The sequence below is a fragment of the Ambystoma mexicanum genome, chromosome 3q (genome assembly GCF_040938575.1).
Source record: "Ambystoma mexicanum isolate Mex_15411 chromosome 3q, UKY_AmexF1_1, whole genome shotgun sequence".
Classification (NCBI taxonomy): domain Eukaryota; kingdom Metazoa; phylum Chordata; class Amphibia; order Caudata; family Ambystomatidae; genus Ambystoma; species Ambystoma mexicanum.
Genome location: NC_090926.1, coordinates 220,891,230 through 220,914,273, shown reverse-complemented (window position 1 = coordinate 220,914,273; position 23,044 = coordinate 220,891,230). Strand labels below are relative to the sequence as shown.

General features: G+C 41.4%; 1 protein-coding gene across 1 annotated transcript in view; it reads right to left on the bottom strand.

The window, feature by feature from the left end:
* The window catches only part of MBD6 (methyl-CpG binding domain protein 6), a 489,030-nt gene extending 466,410 nt beyond the window's left edge, over positions 1-22,620 (bottom strand). Inside the window, exon 1 of the mRNA XM_069653591.1 lies at positions 22,301-22,620. The gene's annotated coding sequence lies outside the window, so the exon portion shown is untranslated. The remainder of the gene's footprint in view (positions 1-22,300) is intronic.
* Between the last annotated feature and the right edge of the window lie 424 nt (positions 22,621-23,044).

Here is a 23,044-nt window from a genome sequence, read left to right as displayed (position 1 = left end):
TATTCATGACCTCTTAACCAACAACAACATTGACCTATTAGCCATCACAGAAACATGGTTACATGAAGCATCAGGCCCCGCCAATGCAGTTGCACTACCACCAGGCTTCACCATACTCGGACAAGACAGACCTGAACGAATAGGAGGCGGAGTAGCATTCATCTACAAGGAGGACCTCCAGCTCCTACTTGTCAGTCACTCCTCGACCAGCAACTCCGACCTCTTATCGGCCAAACTCACACTGTCACCCAACAGTACCATCAATATTCACTTACTATACCGTCCCCCAGGCCTCACCCTAGACCCTCGGGAAAACATCATCCACATTCTCAGTAATAATATCAAAAGCTCCACTAAAACACTTCTACTAGAAGACCTCAATCTGGGATTCAATGATGCTAAAGACAAACCTGCGGTCACCCTCACCAAGGAACTTCGTGACTTAGGCTTCACCGTGAAAGTAGAAAGTCCAACTCACTCCAAAGGCCGCATTCTAGATTGGATCGCGGACCATAATTGCCTCGCTACTATCACCTCTAACACCTGACTGCACTGGACCGACCACAATTGTATCCAATTCTCTGTTCCCATCACTAAAAACCACAAAACTCTGACCCCTGCTATCGCTTAGAGTCAGAAGCTCTAAAAAGCTTAAAGAGGATAACCTGCGCCCTTACCTCAACACCCCCGAACTAGCACCCCCTTTCGCTAATGACCCCAATACCGTAACAGACATCTACAAAGATTTCATCACTAAAGCTATTAATGAAATAGCACCACTCGAATGGAAAAAAGAAAAGAAATCACTACACACCAACTCTTGGTTCACTGAAGAACTGTACTCCATGCGCTCCTGCAAAAGAGAAGGACTAAAACAACTGGCAAACCAACCCCTGCAGCAGTGCCAAGAACAAATTCAACTTAATCTCCCACCAATACAAAACACCTATCACTGCTGCCAAAGCCTTCAACACACGAATCTCTAATGCCAAGTCACACTCTAAGGAAATCTTCGCCATTTTTAAAGAGCTCATCTCCCCCCCAATACACTTGATGAAATAATCAAAGATGAAGCTTGGTGTGCCAGTATTCAAGCTGCCATGCTACACAAAATTGACCTTCTCCAAAAGAAAATCAAAGACCATTGCAAAGCATTACCTCAACAGACAGGAACCAAGCCTACCAACTCCACACCCACCTCGTCTAAACCCACCATACCTGACTTCTCCTTCAGGAACGTCACTGAACCAGAAGTTATCAACTTACTAAAACATCTCAAACCCTCCCCTTGTAAAGGCGATATATGCCCGCCCAAGCTCACCAAAGACTGCGCAGACTGCTTTGCGCCGCTCTTTACGGCCTTCATCAATGTGTCCTTTAAATCATGCATTGTCCCAGCTAGCCTCAGAGGCCTGGGTCCGCCCCCTCCTAAAAAAACCTACCCTCGACCCCCTACAGACCGATAACTACAGTGCCATTGCTCTTGAAATTACTGGACAAAGCCGCACACTGCCAAATCCAACACTTTCTGGAAACCCACTTCATCCTGGGGACCAGGGAATCAGGCTTCCCGAAAGTACACAGCACCGAAACAGCCCTGGGGGATCTGAAGAGTCAGATCACCCAAATCATGGATAGGGGCAAGCCAGCCCTACTGCTCCTCCTAGATCTCTCAGCCGCATTCGATCACAAGACCCTCACCTCACACACTCAGCCAATTTCTCTAAAGAATCAGCTCTCTGGATCGCCTCCTTCCTTGAGGGAAGAGCCAGGAAAGTCTTCTCGGACACTGCTAATGCCACACCGACTACAATCCATTGCGGGGTCCCTCAAGGATCCTGCACTGCACCCACACTTTACAACTTGTTCACTAAGCCTCTCTTTGACAAACTCGACTCACATGGTATCACGTACACGAACTACGTGGACGACACAAAAGTACTTCTACCTCTCTCAGGATCATACCACGAAGACACCAAGGCACTCCACACGATCTACTCCATCATCCAGGCTTGGATGGCAGTTAATGGCCTCTGCCTCAATGGAGACAAGACTGAAATCATGATACTAGGTCAACAGAGCACCCTAGACAAACTGGACAAACTGTATGCCAACTTCTCCATTGGCAACTCCATCATTCCCGTATCCACAGCTGTCAAGACACTGGGAGTTTACCTAGACTACTCACTATCAATGACCAGACAAGTCAGCGCAATCACTTCCTCATCTGCGCATACCACCAAACTTATAAACTCCATCAAGCCATACCTCTCAAAACCTAACTGCCTTTCAATAGCCAGAGCAACCATTGGAGCCAAACTGGACTATTGCAATGCCCTCCTAGCAGGCATATCGGCAGCAAAACCTAAACAGACTACAAGTCACACAGAACAATGCTCGGGCTGCTCTTAGCATCCCAAGAAGAGAGCATATCTCCCAGCCCAGACACTCAGCCCAATGGCTCCCGGTCAAAGAACGGATCACACTCAAAATCCTCACCCTCACACACAAATGCCTCTCTTTCCACCCCGTCCTACCTATCAGAGACCATCTCTAAACCCTCCTCCTCACGTCCCACCAGGACGCAATACACCAACTTACTCCATAGCCCACGCATCAAAAAAGCCAAAGCCTTTGGCCTAAGCTTCCCCTACATTGCTGCTAAGTCCTGGAAAGGTCTACCTGCAGACATTAAAGCAGAGAACTCGCTCCCGATTTTTCATAGGAAACTTAAGACCTCCTTCCTTGCACAATAATATGTGACACTCGCTAACCTATGTAAATATACTGCACTGTACACTTGTACAAATGTCATACCTGCTCCTGTAAATTATGTATTACTTGTGTATATGCAACCAAGATATGTCTGTAACAAGCGCCACGATGCCCCCGGCCTGACGTGCGCTCTAAAAATCCGAATAAATAAATAGTATATTGATGCTGCCTGATATTATATCGATCTAGACTGAACTCTGAATGCCGGTGTTAGCATGGCTATATATCCTACCTGTTTCAGACTTCTAAACAGAGTCCACGTACTACTAGCAGCCAATACCTCGATTGTGCAGTTGAGCCTTCTGACTTGCCAAATGAACAGTTCTTGACTCCAATGTGTTAGTAAACTACCAGTGTGTGAAGCCTCGCCTTGAACATTTGCATACCTTTAACAGCATCCCTCCTTAGACATCACATACTATGCTTATGAGACTGCTTGTGAACCATTCTGTGCATCAACGTCATGTTCTATATGCATGTTAAACTGACTCCACAAGTCATGTACTCCCCTCGGACCACTACACTACCTAACTTACAGATGCTTAGGACATTACTTGTATTATCAATACTAGTCACATTAACCCCTGCAATCCTAGCTAACATTCTGCCATATAGCACAACAACCTATAACAGGATGCCATCCGATCATAAACATGGGATATCACTCACCATGAGCACAGTACTTCCTCAGTCAGAGTTAATAACACCAACCACATTCCTGCCACTGTCTCCCAGACTCTCCCAACTCTTTACAGATGACTAAAACCACTGTTAGTCACTACTGCCCACTCTCCCCTGCACAATGGATTCAACCTTATGCTACTAGTCCTACCCCTAACCAACCTTGCACGACTATCTCCAGAAACCTTAGGCTTGGATCGAGACTCAATATCGACCATCAATTACCTACCAACAATAGTGCCAATCTAAAACCTCTACCGGTATTAAAAAAATAAAAAAGAACAAAAACTAGACCGAAACACCAGAAACAAGAACTTTTGCAAAAATACCATCTCTCCACTGCCTAATGAACCGGATAACGACCCACCTTATATCAAAGGGGAACTAGTAAACGCTAGGTCAATGGTAGCCCACGCGTTAGACATTGCAGATCTAATAATCACTAACCAATTAGATTTCTTAGCAATAACCGAAACCTCTGCCACTAGCATTACCCGACAACCATTCTTTACTAAGGCTAGACAGAGAAACCTCCCGAGGAGGAGGTATTGCCTTCATCGCCAGAACTAATTTAGGTCTCAGAGTACTCCTTCAATTCACCTTCCCTTCGGGAGAACTCCTTACAGTCAAACTGCCACTCTCACATAACCTTGCAACTCATATACCGGCCTCACGGTCCAATCTCATCCTTTGAGGAAGATTTCACATCTTTACTCACCACCAACACAAGTCCCTGCTCTCAGATTATACTAGTAGGCGACTTCAACCTGGGCCTTAATGGCATCAATGACAAGAATGCTTCAACCCTTGCCAATGCTATCACTGAACTTGGCTTCACCCACCGCATCAACCTGCCAACACATAAAGGAAGAACGTTAGATGGGCTTGCTGACCTCAACTGCGATAACAAAATCACTGCCAATGAACAATGAGTCTGGACTGACCATCATTTGATTACGTTCATGCTACCAGTCAGGGCCCAACCAAGCCTAAACCCCATGCTCCGCCTACACCGACTAGAAACAAGCGTAATATCACCATGGATAGTTTACTGCCAGTACTCCACCCCATCACAAACCCTACACTCCCCAACCTAGACCCTATAGCTTTAGTTGAACTTTACAACAACACACAACACGATTATCTAGCAATTGATAAGGTAGCACCCTTAAAAATGCGCAAACAGAAACCTCAAGCGCACCTTAACTCTTGGTTTACGCCCAACCTCAAAGCTTTAATCCACGACAAAAGAAGTGCAGAAACCCTTTGGAAGACTAACCCAATGGATGGCAATAAAGAAAAATGTGCTATAATATCTAAACAATATAAGAATGAGATAGCTCAAACGAAAAAAGACACCTTCAATCCTGCTCCTAAAAAATAAAATTAAATTAAAATAAAAAAAATAAAAAAAACTATCTAGATCCTAACATACCAACTAATTACAGACCTATAAACCACTGTCCCCTTCTTAAAATCTTAGATTGAGCTGCCTACCTCCAGATTCAGTCTTATCTGAAAATGAATAATCTCCTTGGCCTGCGTCAATCTGGCTTTAGACCCAAACACAGTACTGGATCCGCCTTATTAGATCTGAAGAATCAAATGGACAGCCTAAAGGACAACAGGAAACATACTCTCTTGATCCTTTTAGATCTTCGGCCGCATTCGACCTTGTCAACCACAAGGTCTTATGTAACCACCTAACTTCAGCTGCACACTTCTTCCACGGCCTGGATTCAATCATTCCTTTATAATCGCACCATAGGCATCTTCTCACCTAACGCCTCTGCAGAACCCATACCAATCATATGTGGAGTTCCACAAGGGTCTTGCGTCTCACCCACATTGTACAACATATTCATCAAGCCCATTTTGGATGATCTTGATAATCGGTGTGTCACCTACACTAACTATGCAGATGACACTAAGATTCTCATTTCCATCAATGGTGATCATGAAATTGACTCCACCCTACTAAATAAAATGTATCTGACGATTCAGGCTTGGATGGCCACACACGGCCTATGTCTGAACGACGAGAAGACTGAGCTTCTCCTTGGCGGATCTACAGCAGGACTAAATAATTTAAGTCATCAGTTTAAATCTTTCAACATCGACGGCAACAATATCGACGTTTCCAAAGAGGTGAAAACCTTAGGTTTTTACCTCGACTCCGCTCCGAATTTTAAAAAGACAGATTAATGCCACTGCATCTGCCACGGCATACACCTGCAAATTAATTAATTCTTGCATACCTTTCATCTCAACAGCCAGTTGTACCATATTGGCCAGAGCCCTAATTTTATCAAAATTAGACTACTATAATGCCCTATATCTAGGCTCGAGTAAATGCAATGTGAACAAACTACAAATTCTACAGAACAACGCTTTAAGAAGTGTGTGCAACATTCCCAGAACCCAGCATGTCAGATAACAGACGCAGTACAAACTAGCTCACAGTTAAAGATAGGGTTAAAGTTTTGAATAATTGTCACGCACAAATGTCTCGCTAACTCTGCCCCCAAATATCTTGACGACAGATTTTTCAAAAAAACCTTCGAACGCCCCACCAGAATGGTACACTCATGCTGCCATGCTGCTTGAATGTACCTAGATTTAAACTGCAAAAAGCTGGTGGAAGCAGCTTTCCAGCGATGGCTTCTAAACTATGGAACTCATTACCTATTGACCTAAGAATCGTCCTACTTCAGCTTTACGAAGAGTGCTAAATCCCAGCTCCTATCCTTTGATGTATAATGAATGTACTAGTCTCACCTCCTTGTAGATATCTGCATGAAACATTTGTAAATATCTGTAACTTATTGTAAATATTGCCCTGTGTTATTGCTGTCTTCTCTCCATGTAACCTACGTAACCATGTAACGTGCCCAGATACCTCTGGGTTCGGTGCGCTCAATAAATAAACAAACTAAACTAATGTGGTTTCTGAAAGCGACTGGTTTCAGTACTTTGGAGACAGCTATGGGGAGACAAGAATTGACAAATTTATCAATGGAATTTGCAAGACTGTTGATTATGGGCTAGTTGCGGCTATGACATATGAAATGTATTATGTATTGGAGGCCATTACAGGAGCCAGCAGCTCAAGAACCCTGGGACCTAATAAAACCTCAAATAGATTGTTCCAGGGAGCCCCTTTGGAATGGGCAGGGATTTTGAAGTTCCTTTTGACGACATCCCAAGGACAGCCACTTACCCGTCAACTTGGCGGACTGCGTATATAATTCAGTTTTATGAAAAGGGAATTAGAGCCGCTCCCAAAAATTATCGACCGATCTATCATAGAAGCGGATAGTAAAATATTTGCGAGTCTGAAAGCCTGGGTACATAATTAGGATTTGATTTCACCATTACAAACCCGGCTTCCGAAAACATCATGGCACGAACTTGAATGGATTTATGTTGAGCTGTCTTCAGGATTTAGTCAATGAAGGAAAATACCCTGTCAACCACTTAGCTGCATCAGACTTATCCAATGGCGTTGACACAGTCTCAAGATGTAGATTGTGGGAGAAACTAATGGAATTGGGGTATCCCTGACAGCTTGCTAAAGCCGATTATAAAATTGCATGAAGAAACAAATGTCCAAATCAGGTTGAACCCGGAGGGTTCCCTATCTGAAAGGATTCCTACGAGTAATGGTTTGAGACAGCAGTGCATATTGGCCCCCTGTCTCTTCAACTTATATGTGGCAGATGTGGGTTTATCGTTGGAGGATGGTTTTGCAAGGTATAATAATTTAAAGATCAAAAACTCTGATTATGTACCTTCTAAAGAAAAAAAACGAAAGACTACACTATGCTGCTCTGTGAACGGTATTGCACTTGAAAGGGTTAATCATGTATCTATGAATCCCATTCACTAGCTCATCAGATAGAATTTTCCTTAGGAACCATTTGAGAGCAAAAGCAGAACATTATATCCCACAAATGAAATGCATTAAGTATCGTTACTGCAAGTTTTCAATGCTTCCAACAATTATATTCTTTGAGGGAAAGACAAGCCCAAAACTGTTGTATGGTATGGAGTAACTTGATCACTGGGCATTGAAATACCTTACCCAGAACGAAGGTGTGATCTGGCGTAAGGTAGGGAGTGCTCCAAATTCAGTTCCAGTCGTCGCCACTGGACATGAATTTGGGCTAACCTCTCTGAAAGCTAAAGGACAATGGGCTATCTTGTCACTGGAAGAGACATTTTTGCAACCATATGAAAAACCTATGCCCCAAGCTATTGCCGAGGTCATGAACCTTAGACAGGTCCCAACGCTGGGTAAATTCACTGACCGTTGTGAGTCAATACTGAAAGATCTTGAATTGACCAAGATGATGCACTGAATAACCCAGAACGGACAAAAAGAAGGCTCTTTGATGATGACTGGCGTTTAAACACAGAAAGCTTGCATGGTTCTGTTTCCCTATCGCAACTCCAATACAACCATAAAAGCAGAGGCACTGTGGCTCCATGCTTGGTGAGGTTTCATAGTGATATGATTAGAAATTAATATTTGAGGATCCGATGGAATTTATTCCTAACAAAAATGTTCTGTGTAGACGGAAAGTGTTGAAGGAGAATGAGGTCCAATGTAGAATTTTCAAACGGGAAGGTAAAGTTTAAACATTTACATGCTTACATCTGTAGCATTACAGAATGTTTTACACTTAGAACTAGGAGGTACTTACATTTTCAGAGATTTTTTGATACAGGTGACAGTATAAATACATTTTGGGGAAAATGTATTGTTGGTTTGCAAACATTGACAGTAGTTTCAGTGGTAGACTTTCTGAACAGTGAATATAAATGATTTGAACTTCCATGGCTAAACTTCTGGCTTGTTGGATTTTTTTTTTTTTTAATCTTAGTTGAAAAATGTGTGGATTTTACGGCATGAACTGTTTTTTTTATCCTGTTTTCGATTATTTTTTTTATGGGGTTCAAGCTATTGCTGATTGTATTATGAATTGTAATTTTAAACAATGTGTGCTTTTTTTGTTCAACTGTTTTGTTAAGGTTGAATATCCGTTAACCAAAATAAAAATAAATGCAAATCCTATCACTCTTCTGATATACAAACTAAAAATACTCTGACACATCTTCGCCTCTTGGTATAGATCCTTTCCAGGTATATCACACTCACTTGACTAACAATGCTTTATTATTTTAGTCACCTTCACTATTCATTTTCATGCTGTCAACAATTCCTGTGGTTTCGTTTAGCTTATCATCATACCCCTTGCATGTTTAGGTTAATGTATGTCTGTATTCCTTCACCACTACCTCTGATAACTGCAGTCTTGTCTTATCTTTTGAAAATGTTCCTTAATTGAGCCTCATCAATTGATTCAGTCAAATCACCTTCACCAAACGAATACACATGGTGACCTTTGCAAGCTCCGATATAGGAGACAGTGTAACATGTATTGACAATAGTTGACATAAAAATATTTGAACCAAAAAATAAAACTGATTAATGTGATGAATGGATTATTTGCACAAACATTATCAATATGACAATTTTGCCACCCCGTTCCACACTTATTACTCAGTACGACATATTTGGGGGTTTCACTATAATCCTTAAATAGATGTAAACTACAATCAAACGCATTATAATCTAGCAATCTCTCCACACTATCCAATACCACCCCCTTCATTAACCTTTCATGCAGCTCCCCTCACTCACCATGTGGATAAAGTTGCAAACTTCATGTATCTGTTCAGCAACAAGTACAGAAACAGACTATCCACTTCGTTAGTTTCACATACCAACCTATCTTTTGGATTATGTCAGGACCTGCTCTCCCCAAACATGCAGATTTTAGATATCCAGTTACAGAAAACAAGAGTAATCAAAGTAGCAATGCCGTTTTAATGTCTCAAGTATTTCAACTAATACAATTATTCACCCAGATTTCGATGTGTGTACTTGACCTTAGTAAACAAATTCAAACGTTTAATTTTGCCCAGTTGCCAAAATACACCATGCCATTTGTGGAACTACCAAGAAGTGCAAAAGGATTAAGGTTTTGGGCAATGCCAACAGGAGAGATAACAGAATATGTAATAGAGAAAGGGCAATATTACTTAAATATGAGTCAAGCATGATAAAGGCAGGCAGAGTTGTTGTAGTAACATTTTAATAACCGTTTGTTTGTTTATTCAAAGGTTTGCATTTTGCTCTATATCTCGATGTTATTTTTGGCTGGACATTAGAATGGGAATGGTGTAAGCTTTCCAAGAGAGGGATACATTGCAGACAGAGGTGGGCCTACAAGATCCTTGGTGGCACTTTTCCTGGGGCCCTTCTATGCAAGAAATGTAACAACGAATAAACAGATCAAGGTTGGTCAAAACTGCATTCAGGGAGTACACATCATAGTAGAACTCTCTCTCTCACACACACACACACACACACACACACACACACTTCGTGAAAACTGTTCATACTTCTGGCGGTCTCTCTGAAAATCAGTTTTCTCCGGTTTGTCTCTTCTCAAATCAGTACATAATCTGCATACCTCTTACAAAAATCAGTATATAGACTGGATTGCCTTGTGTAAAATTAGTACATACTCCGATCTCTCTAGTATGAAGTCAGTACACAATCTTGGTTTTCTAGTGTACAGTCAGCACATATTCATCCCTGTCAATTCAGTATGTAGTTCTTTGTGACACACACATGCTACCTACTCCTGTTCATTTCTCTCAATATAAAACATGCCTGTACTAATCCTAACATGTTGGTGAATGGTACGCACAAAGAAAAAGATGAAATGTAGACATAAAACAGAATACTCTTGTATATTTAATCAAGATAAGCATACACTTTTACATACTCAACTCTCATCAACTATTCTCCTCCCGGTCAACATTCAAACTTCCCCTCCACCAACCTTCCTTTCACCTCAATATTTCAGCCACTTTGCACAAGTTCACATTGCCACGCTTCTCCCTTCTCCCAGACATCAACCAACATGGATAGAAAATATACACTGAAAGGATCATTTCTACAATAGTTAGCCCCCACACTATCTTTTGTGGCTCTGCCCACAAAATAGAACTTAAAATATTTCTGCATGTAACAGATTCTGGTTGTTTTCTATTTTCCCCCATCCCTAAGCTCTTACATTTCATGGAGTACAATGATGACTACACACCACGTCAGTTTACTACCCAACCTCCTGTTGCCTCTAGTCTCCCGACGCTCTTTTCCAGCATTCCATCATGAAATGTAACCACTGTAGTCATGATCCAGCCCATTTAGTGCTAACTTTCAATACCATGGCCAATCTGCTCCTTGTCTTCATAGTGTTTGGATAACTCTTGTTAATGTGTCTTTGTTTCTCGATTCTCATCATATCCTCTGCTTCAATGTCTCACGCCATACTTTTCATGAAACCATCCCATCCTCAATATATTTTTTTGGCATGCCCCCCCCCCCTTCAACAACTTTACCTGTTCCACCATCACAGGTTTGGCGAGTCCTGACCAATGTGGAAATAACCTCCTAACTAGCATACTGCTGATGCTAAAAAGGTAGCGACCCCATACTAGAATGGGGTGGTTGTGTATCATGCAAGCACAGTTTTATTGTGTTCCTCGACTCCAGTGCAGTCATGCCTCTTCATCAAGTAGATTTATACTTGTATTGAATATTACCAGTAATTTTTTCTGATAGGGGCAATAAAAACAGTTAATGTCAGGGCAAATCAGATTTGCTTTTAAAACTTTTCCATTTACCCTAACACGAGTGGAACATCATTATCAGGAATTGTCTCTTTGGCATCCCTTCAGATATTACATCTTCCAGCAAAACATCTACCACAAACCACGCAGTAACTCCTCGTGCAAATTTCACATTACCTGGGAATGCATTAACACCAGAATTAATTGATTACTTGCTCTCAGCCAGTCAAACATGAAAGGCCAATTTCGCCAACAGAAATTCAGCCACCTGACATCTTGTCAGGTCTCAATGGCAGTGTACTATTACATGAGCTGTATCCCTGTTCATCACGTGGTGCACACTGCCACTCTGTTATTGGGACTCTATTCAGTGATGTTGCATCCTTGTAAGGACAACTACTCATCCTAAGAGAAGCATTTTCTAGGCACTTCACAGATAAGGCATTAACAAGAGGCGTTGGTCAGTTTTGATTTTAAATGCTACGCTTCCCCACAAAATCAAATGATACAACCCAAAAAAAGCACACACAAAATCTGTCCATGTCCACATACACAAACACGCCCCTCTCTCCACTGTGGAATAGTAGTTCTCCTTCTCTGCGGCTTTCAACAATATTGCAGAAAAGCTACTTCCCTGCATCCTCCCTCCTCCCGATGACCTCAAATTGTATACTGTAACCACCATAGTGCGTAGGAGGTCACCCAGGGCCCCCCTTCCCCTCCCTGAGTAAATTGTTCCAAATACTGTACCACTGGTCTGTTTCATGTTTGTAAATTATGCTTTATTCATTACTGTACCTGTTATTCTGTAAAGCGCTTTGGTTTAAAGCGCTATATAAACTCAATAAACAAACATTCCCTAATTTGTGTAATGATAGCACCTAATCCCATTCAATTGACGTCGATGATCATAATGGTATTATCAGAGTGTAAACTTTCAAGTTGCAGGCTATTTGCCAGGCATAAAAATCCCTTGCCTCCTGACAGGAGTATCAACTTTGCTCATGCGCCCAAAACATTTCTTATTCTCCCAAAACAAATTATGCCTTGCCAGTGACTAGTTGGGAGTGTAAATGTCAAGACCTTGAATGAACCTTGGGACTGAACATCTCTAAGGTTAACTCTCTTATTAGGTCTTCCTTATCCATCAAAATGCTGCTTTACATTCTGCTAACCACCAATATGTAAATCTTGATAATACATTTTGCAGCATTACAAATGTTGGTGCAAAATTCTAAATACATTTTGAATAATATTCAGCGAGACATAAGAAGGCTCTGAGCTAGTCTGTATCTAAAGGAGTCCTCTTACCACTTGCACCAGATTCATTTTAGCACAAGTTACATTTGTATTTAGATTGTACCACTAATATGGCACTGCCTGCAAGCCCAATTTAAGTTTAATTCTTAATGGTCAGTCCTGCAACGCTTGGCACAGTACCTGGTCATGTTCTCCTTTTTTCCTTTTTGCTCCTGTCCAACTGTACCTGCTCTTCCCCTACCAAATTAGACCCCACAGCGCCAACCAATCTTGCGCTTCCATCAGCTCATCAAATTATCAAACACTTAGTCCCAATCACCTGCCCCCAGAAATGAGCTGCCTCTTTCAAATTTGCAACTGCCCTACCCTTTCTGAAAGAATTCTCGTCTGACCCAAATGTCCCACTGAACTTACATCGGATTAGGCTTCTACCCCATTATTCAAAAGGTCTTGGAGCAGGTTTTTTTTTGTTTTTATTAATTTATTTTCAAGATTTACAAAAACCAAAATATACATCAAAAGTTCAAACAGAGTATTAAACATAACACTCAGTGTTTCATAGGTACAGAAGCAAAAAAGTCCAAATCATGGATAAATATTGAAACATTTCAGATAATACAAGACACATTGTGTACTATTCTTAAAATAAAACACCTAATCTCAAAATAATTCAACAATAAATGCAACATAGAACATTACAAAAACATAAAGACCACACACACAAAAACAAAACGGGGAAATCCTCAACTGATACACATAAATAATATCGGATAGTCGGATCCGATAGAAACAACTAATCCTCAAATACACAGTCACCATATAAATCTGTAAATGGTTTCCAAAGATCTCAATACTTATTTTCCTTTCCTTGTCTCACAAACATCACCCGCTCAAAGTTTGACAATACCAACAAATCATTAATCCAATTCTCCACTCTGGGCTTCTTCCTCGTCTTCCACACCATCAGTATTTGTTTCACTGCAACCACAAGTGCTTTATCAACCAACTGTCCATACTGACGAGCAATCGCACAACGCCCACTACCCGACAACAGCAACACCTGCATAGGCATCCTGGGAAAACGTATGGTCAAGATCACCTCCAGCCTATCTAACATTTCCACCCAAAACTCTAACACCCGAGGACAATACCATAACATATGAATCAATGTTCCCTTCTCCTTCCCACACCCCCAACACAGGTCATCAGCAGTCAATCCTAACTTAAACATACGCAATGGAGTCCAATACAGATGTCCTAACACTTTCAAATGAATCAATCTCAACCTGAGATCCAACCTACTTCTATAACCTACATTCCACATAGATTTCCACTCCTTTTCCGTAATATCACAGCCCAACTCCTGCTTCCACCTCTCCAATGCTCTCCTGTCAGCATCAACATCCTTAGAACATATCGGCATCAAGCTAGTATAAGTGCATACCATTCGCGGCGATGACATAAGGATCTGACCACCTGCCGAAACCACCTCCAAGGGACCTGACAGCATTGCCAATCTTTCACTCAATAGAGCTTTCAACTTCACAAACCTATTCAGCTCCCTCCCTGCCAAATGAAACGTCCCCCGCAACTCCTCCAACGATAATATACGACCATCACGCACCACATCACTGATACATAAAATCCCTTTCGAGACCCAACTCCTCCAACAAAAGGTTTTATTGGCTAATTGTTAACTCGGATTAAGCCAAATAGACGCTCCATAGTGTAAGTACAAGTTCCCTTGAAAGAGACTCAACCACCACACCAAAACCTCTTTAGTCACCGCAATAGTCGGAAGCCTACTACCCCTCCCAGGCAGACATCCCATCGAGGCAAAAGAATGCAATGGAAAACCATTCAATGTATACCTTTCAATAAGCACCCACAAGGGTTCTGGTCCTCTCCCTATCTAAAAATAATACGCAGTCTTTTTCAAAATAAACCCTTTATAGTAGTGTTCCAAATCTGGGTACCCAAAACCCCCATTTTTAGTACTACGTGTCAAAATAAACTTAGGAATCTTAGGTCTCTTTTTATCCCCCCACAGAAAGTTCTGAAGAACACGATCTATACTAGCCAGCATCTTTTTTGAAAATTTCAGAGGCAAAGATTGCACAACATAAAGTATCTTTGGCAAAGGAGTCATCTTAATAGCATTTACTTTAGCCCAAATCCCCATCGGTAATCGTTCCCATCTACTAATATCCTTACTCAAGGCAGCGACCAATTTACCTAAATTAAATTCGACCATTATTTTTATTATCCTTAGTCAGATAAACACCCAAATATTTCACATGGCACATAGTACTATTACAATGCCAATCTAAAAAGTAACCAAGTACACAAGTACTAGCGATTGGAAACACCTCTGTTTTGTCCCAATTAATTTTATGCCCCGACAACCCACTCATCCTATCAAAGATATTTTTCAATACTACACTACCTCGCTCAGGATCCGCAAGAACCACCACCATGTCATCTGCATATGAAAGGACTAACTTCCACATTACCAAATTCCAGGCCCCTAATGATTCGCTCTCCACATATATATGCCAACAATGGCTCCAAAGCAAGATTGAACAAGTAGGGTGACAACGGGCATCCCTGCCTAGTTCCCCTAGTCAACGCAAAAGCTTCAGACAAAACACCATTTACACAAATCCTATCCTTGGCACCACTCTGAAGACAACTGATTATCCCTAGAAATCCATTCCCAAATCCCATCTGCCTCATTGTAAACTGCAAAAACCTCCAACTCACTCTATCAAACGCTTTCTCAGCATCCATAAAAATCAATGCCGCATCTGATAGATCTTCCTGTTTCAAACTCATGATATCAATCGAAGTTCTGATATTATCATAACCAAATCTATCCCGCAAAAACCCCACTTGGAATGTATGAATCAATTTCCCCATACATTTTTCCAATCTATTAGCTATAATCTTAGCAAATATCTTCACATCCACATTAAGTAATGAAATGGGACGATAATTGCTACAATTCTTCCGATCTTTTTCCTCTTTCGGTAACAAGGTAATCATTGCTTCACACATCGACTGGCACAAATCACCTTCGTGTATAAACCAATTAAACAACCGACATATGATAGGAGCCAAATAAGTCTCAAATAAGTCTCAAATTTCCTGTAGATTTCCACAGGAATACCATCCATTCCTGGAGATTTACCCACTCCTAGCTGCTTAATAGCCAGTAAAACATCATCCACCTCAATATCCATTTCTAAATCCCTGCTTTCCTCCAACGACAACCTAGGAAGATCCAAATTCACAAAGAAACTTTCCAATTCCACCGCAGACGGAAACACATCCTCCGAATACAATTTCTCATAAAATCCCTTAAAACATTTACAAATATCAATATTTTTCATTACCATATCACCACGCTCATCAACAAGACTTTGAACAAAAAGTGTCTGCGTCATACCCTTCAACCTATTAGCAAGCATTTTCCCACTCCTATCTCCACATTCCCAGAATTTTTGTTTCGTATAAAAAATACCCATCTCAGTCAATAGGTCATTCTTACTAGCCAACAATCTCCGAGCCTGTAACAGCTCTTTTTTATCCTTAACCATCCCTGATTGCGCATGTATTCGTTGCAAATCCGAAAGCCTATTTTCCATACATTTCAATTCATTCAAATGCTTAATCTTCAAGTGTGCAATTTTACTTATAAATTCCCCTCTTAATACCGCCTTAAAACTATCCCATACCGTCCTGAAGTCTGTCGACCCTTCATTCTCTTCAAAATACCTCTCCATAACCGTCTGGATACTTTCACAAACCTCCATATCATCCAAAACTCCTACTTTAAGACGCCATCTAATATATGTGGGCACCTCCCGATCCATAACCACCTGCAAGTCCATAAGAGCATGGTCTGAGATCTCTTTCCCTAATGTTCACAGCAATCGTTTTATCCAACAATGAATCAGACACCAAAATGTAATCAATCCTAGAAAACGTATCATGCACTGGAGAATAGAATGTAAATTCCCTTGAAGAAGGATGAACTTCCCTCCAGACGTCCACTAAACCGAACTTCTGCAGAAAAAATCAAATTCCAAAATTAGTGTACCTACATTGACTAGTACGGTCAATCTTATAATCTCTAACACAATTAAAGTCCCCCCCTAAAATAACCGTCTCACCATGCATTTCACTGAGTGAACGTGAAATGTCCTCAAAAAGCACTTGCTCGGAGAACACGGCCCACATATACACCCTAATGTGATCTTCTTACCACAACACTGGATATCAACAAAAATCATTCTACCCTCTCCATCCATTACCACTTTATCAACACTGAATTGCAAACCTTTCCTAAATAGGATGCTGACCCCTCTCGATTTAGACAAATAATTAGAAAAATGCCTGCGAAATCTCGAATTAAGTAAAGATGATTATCCTCATCCATCAGGCGAGTCTCTTGCAAGAACACAACATCTGCTCTGGCCCTCCACAGTCTCGCCAAAACCTTCCTACGCTTACGCGGGCAATTCAAACCCTTAACATTCCAAGTCACCACTGACAATGTACCCATCTCCCTATAGTAACCTACTCAAAAGACCAAACAATCCGAAACAGTATCACCAACAATTGAACTCCAAGTCAGCACTGAAATGAACAGCGACACAAATACCTAAATTTCCAACAACCCGATTTACCATAATATTCAGTTGAGGATCTCCAGTGACAAACAATGTACAAAGACAAAACAAGATAAACATACAAACACAAACCATCAATAAACAGAACCACATTAGTATCTGGATGAAACCTCCAGATTGCACATGAGAGCAGCCCGTAAAATCAGTATCATCATTAAGTTCCTTCTCATCAAACAACCCTCTAACCTAGCTAACATATGGAACTCTCCAAGTAAACCCACAAAACTCATCTAACATAGTGTATCCACATAGAGTCATAGAAGCTACAAAAATGCTACATGTAATTTACACAAATTTCTTTTTTTTTTAAATCAAATAAAAGAGGGACAACCAGTTGTACTACATTACACTATAGCAATCAAGTTGCCCACCATATGAAGTCAGAACCCAACCAAGTTAACTACTCAACAAATGCAAATTTTAAGTCTATTCTAAGCATATGTCAAAACAATTCCGTCTGGAACCAAACCTCCTGAACAATTCTCACACCCACCCAACCACCAAGATCCACCGCCAGCCCACTACATGAGACAACCGATTGAGACCACACAACAATTACAAATAGTAAATATCGAAACACGGCAATGGCTTGCACACAGAACCACCCAATATATATTTTAGAGCACACAACACAGCCCAAACTAGCATCAATGAATCCTCACCACTTCCTGTCACCGAGGCTGGGGCCACCCACTCAAATCCACACCCCCATTCGCACATTGCCCGTACACTGCACATATACATTTTGCACCATAGGAAGGAGCCATCAACAACAAGAATATAATTAGCAAGATCCATTAATAAGTAATACAATCACTACCCCCTTCTAACATGTTGGCTTACAGCACATTAATTAGAAAACCAACCATCCAGCAGTTCATATAACTTCAATTTCAAGCCCCAACTACCAAACTGAATGTACAGTCTGGGGATAAATGCTCCAAAATCAACCTGGAGTGCAAGGCATGTAGGAATTACAGTCCTTCTAAAAAAAATACAATTAAAAAAAAAAAAAACAATAGGTGTGGAGTCTATAGGTATTTCAACATGCCAGGCTATGTGGCATGGGGGTAGGCAGGTAGGATACACCCCCCACGAAACCCGTAATGCAACAGATACTATATGTGGAGGTATGGTTGCATCAATCCATTCAACAACATCCCCAAAAGAGCCATTATCAGCACTCCAAGTTGTAAGTACACATCAAATAAGACTTAATTTACGGCAGCAACTCAAGAACAACGTGGAAGAAGAATGAGCACAGAAAGCAACACAAGCAGAACAGGGAAGCAACCAAGCAGGGACTGGTAGCAGGCAAACAGAAGAAGTAGTGCAGCAAACATGAAAAAGCAGCTGCAGGATCAATCCCTCCTTTTCTATAAATAATAAAGGATGCAACCAGTCACCAATAAATGCCAAAGTATGGTCATGAATGTTAGGAAACACTCAAGATTTTCACATACTCTTGCCTTTACTCCCTAAGGAACTTCACATGAAAGACTCATGCAGCACTTGCAAGGGTGCAGAAGTAAGACTCTGACACTGTCACGACCTGAAACAGGTGGTCTTTAATAGGTTGACCAAGTAGTTTGAGGACAATTTTAAATAAATGTTTTTGTCCCTGCTTTCCTTTTTAGGTAAGGGGGGGGGGGAAACAACCCCACATTCCATTATTGTCGAGTAAGAAGAGCAGGGGCGAGGGGCGTCCACCGCTCCCCTTACTCAATTACTTTTTCGGTGCTGAATTCTGCATTTTCTCCTATTCGATTTCGTTTTTTTCGATGCATACCATTTTAGCTCATCCTTTGGCTTTCAACCTCATCATCATCATCATCATCATCATTTTGCTGAAGACACTGAAATCTTGTTCTCCTTTCTTCCGTCACCCCAGCCAACTCCTAACAGATTCAAGCCAACTGACTGTGGCCCAAATTCGTAATTGATCGGTTAAACCCCTTAGCATCACCACACAAAATACACTACTTGCTCATTTGATCCTAGAACCAAAATTAAACATTAATGACTTTGAATGTTCTAACTGGCACTTGATGCACATTTTCTCCCCCCCTCCACCCGATACCCCCGAACCCCTTTTGCCAATGGCCACTTCAAGTAAATATCACATTTTGTTCCATGCTGTACATCTAAACAAATAATAAAAATGGACTGTTTCCATTTTGCATCAAAATTCCTTCTTTCAATAGCAATGAAATATGCATGAAACGTTTTTTCTAAACATCAGACTGTATGGGCTGCTCATCAGACGTTAGCATAAATGCTTGTGGAGGTGCAATTGGATTCTTCATTACTGTTAAGACTTTAAAATAAAACGAAAAAAATATAACTAGAATGTAATTCAAAATGAGTATCTAAAAGTATTAACTAACAAAACAAGAGGAAGTCAGTGGTTCCACACTGCTTAAATCAACGCCAAACAGAAACCAGTTAGCACTTGCTGAATTCACAACACTGGAATGATCAGACCTTCAAATTACTTGTTCTTTCTTAAACCCATGTCCCGCTACACAGAGCAGGTCAATGCCACAACAGGTCAATGCACAGCTCGCTTGTTTCCCCTTCAGTTTGCGCTCACTACAATCCTCCAAACTGCAACACACGCCAGCACCATGCCGATACTCTTTGTGCTCTGCATCCAACATAGCAATGCGCCTGGCATTAATTGGGTGACTCATCAGCCAAGTATCAGTTCAGTGCATCTCAGGGAGTGGTGTCCTATCAAAATGCAACAGCACTGTGCTGCGGCTTCCTCATAAAACCCTTGAAGCCTGAGAACAGGCATCAGGCAACAAGTTACTTCAATCAACTTAACGATACATATCGACAAAGGATGGCTTTGAGGGATCAACGCAACAACACTTTTTGAGAATTGGCTCCCAAGCCAGCGTACTCTTCAGTAAGACTGATCAAGATAAACATTCATATGGCCCTCTCAGTCAGCTCCACCCAGCTTTTCCTTGACTCGCTGGTCAACAGTTCTCAACCAGCTCAAACTCCACCAACCTTCCTTTAATCTCAACATTCCACTAATTTCTCACAAATGTTCACATCACCACAGATGAATATGGATTCTTTGGGATTCTGTATTAAACATGTGATTGAAGTTAGTAATGTTGTCTGGCGTCTTTGTTTTGAAATTTTTAAAAGATACAAGCTCATTCTTAGCGACACATCATCAGTATTTGGAATGATAGACCTTACAGCATTTGGGCTGCATAAGGCTCAAGATTTTCATGCCAATAATAAATAACTACTCCATATGTCTCTTTTGACATCTGTACATACGCTTCTCTATCCCATGAAACATGAATCATTTGTAGGGAACCTAATGTTTTATTTTACATACACCAATGTTTTGGGATACTCCTTGCCAACTGATGGAAAAAGTAATGTCTTCAACAGAGGTGAAACTTCAAGAAGTAATTTTCCCTTCTGTTATAGGGAAACATAGGGTTACAGATGGATACTCCCTGTACTTTTACGCTTCTGCTACCTACTGTTTTTGGGAAATAGTTTGAGGGAGGTAGATTTATGGTGCTAGCCTGTTGAACGTGCTCTCCAAAACTGAACGATTACCACCTAGTTGGATGACCTTACACACAGAAAGAAAACAAGAGCCTACCTTTTGGGATATGTTCAACCCTAAAGACTGGAATGCATATTAAACCAACTCATTAAACCAAATATTGTCCTGTTCTATGACCCAAACCTTGCACACAATGGCTTGAGTTTTCTTTATTTAAAGATGTTTATTTAGCATGGTTATAAAAACAACACTCCCCCGACAGCATTAAAACATCAAGCTCCACTTTAGGGAAACAACATTCGACATACACTGCTAACTTTGTTTGGGTAAAAGCAACTTCATTCTAGAAAATCCCAAAAGGAAAGTATGTTTGACTTGGCTACGACTGCTGCCCCATCTGCAAAAAGGAATCCATCATCAAGAAGCGATACCAGTGCAGGTAGTATATTCCCATACCAGACTCCGCAGTAAACGTTAAGATCTCGCAGGTCGTGGCAAAACAAACTGCCAATAAACACACAATCCAAGGATAAAGAGTTATTTTTGGGTTAAAAAATGTTTTTAAAAAAAAAAGTTAAATATAAGCCCAGTGTTTAAAGAAAGCATAAACATTTGTTTCCTGTTACCAACGTGATGCTTTGACCCTTGTGTCAGTGCGCCACCTAGCATGACCCATTCTGTTGTGGAGAACAGCAGAAACATGGAGTATAAATAATTATCACACAATGACGATATATACCACTAAAACAAAGCAGTGGGTGAAGACTTCAAAATTCACATATCAGTGGAAGCATGTTGCGGCGCAGAAGTTTCACACGGATGCAAGCTGTTCAAGACTGACAGGCAAGCGTGGTAAACACAGACACACGAAGCGTGTACAATCCCCACACAGTGTGTAGGCATTAATGCAAGGATGCACAGGGGCATCACAAATAGACGTGATACACTCACCGATACACAGGGTGTAGACATTGACACATGCAGAAGTTGAAGATTACAACAGTGACAAAGATAGGATGCGTGCACAGACATGGGGAATGACAAAATTACGCAGATTGCACAGCAAATAGGCTGTACACAATTAAAAACTGGGAGCAGAATGACAAACATACAGGAGGACACACATATGGTGAGGAGAATACCAAATGTATTGCAGGGCAGACACTTTAGCGTATAGTACAGATGTTACAATACACATGGTGCACACATACAAAGTAGTCAGCAGGGACATGTCCAGTACTGACATGGTCACACAAGTGCAGTCCGAGTCAGTCAGCGAGAGCTGAGATACATGCACATAATGTGCACCAAGCGATACAAAGGCAGCAAAGACTGACACACTGCCATATATACAAAAGTGCACATCAAACACAAGGCAGACAGGTGCTAACGAGGATGCACATACGAGTGACGATAGTGACACACACAGAGCTGTACACATTTATTCACGATGCACAAACAGACAGAGTGCACAGCAGATATACAAGTGCAAATTGCTGACAGTAATACACAGGATGCCCACAGCGTGTGGAGCAGTGACCAGCTGTCCCTATAACTCAGCACCCAAAGCTCCCCATGCTTATGTAAAGCACCCTTTCAGCTCTGTCAATAGCAGCCCTTGCCCACTGACACTCACCTCAGCTGCCCGGGGGATCTGCTTCAGGCCCTGTAGGGTCTTCTTCCTCCTTCGCCTCCCTCCTCCTCTGGCCTTTAAAAACAAAGGGCAGTAAAGGCAATGCCAGGGCTGCAGCTGCCCCTGCTTTGGGGGGCAAGCCTGGGTTTCTCTGTGGAGGGGGTCACAGACACATCACGGCTCTTACGGGGCTCCACATCCTCTGAATTTCCCCTACAGTTGCTGTTTTCTTTTTTTTCCCCTTTGCTGGGATCCAGAGCCCACAAAATCATGGAGTTTCCTCCTGCGCATGCGCACTGTCTTCCTAGCAAAAAGGGGCAGCCCTGGGGATTCCGTACCCACCATGCAACGCGGGATGTTCTTGGGAAACATAGGGAGACAGAGGAAGGAGGAGACTATAGAAACAAAAGACAGACACGGTCCGGGCTCTGTAGGGACAAACATGTCAACGGCAAAAGAAACTTTGCGTTTATGAGTAATATAGTAGCCATCTTGCAATGATTCATTACAGACTGAAGGTAACATTGTCGTATTCCAGTGAAATAAGCGAGCCTTTATCGAAATCGCAGAAAAAGCGGCAAATACATAGTGGAAATCTAGTCATGTATTTATTAACAAACGAATAAGTAAATGAACTGTTAGTAATTGCCAATGAATGGAAGCCCAAACCATGTAAACAAAATACAATATCTCTGCACTTTATTGAAAATACTGTGTACAATTAATTATTCCTTTATGGGAGTCTAC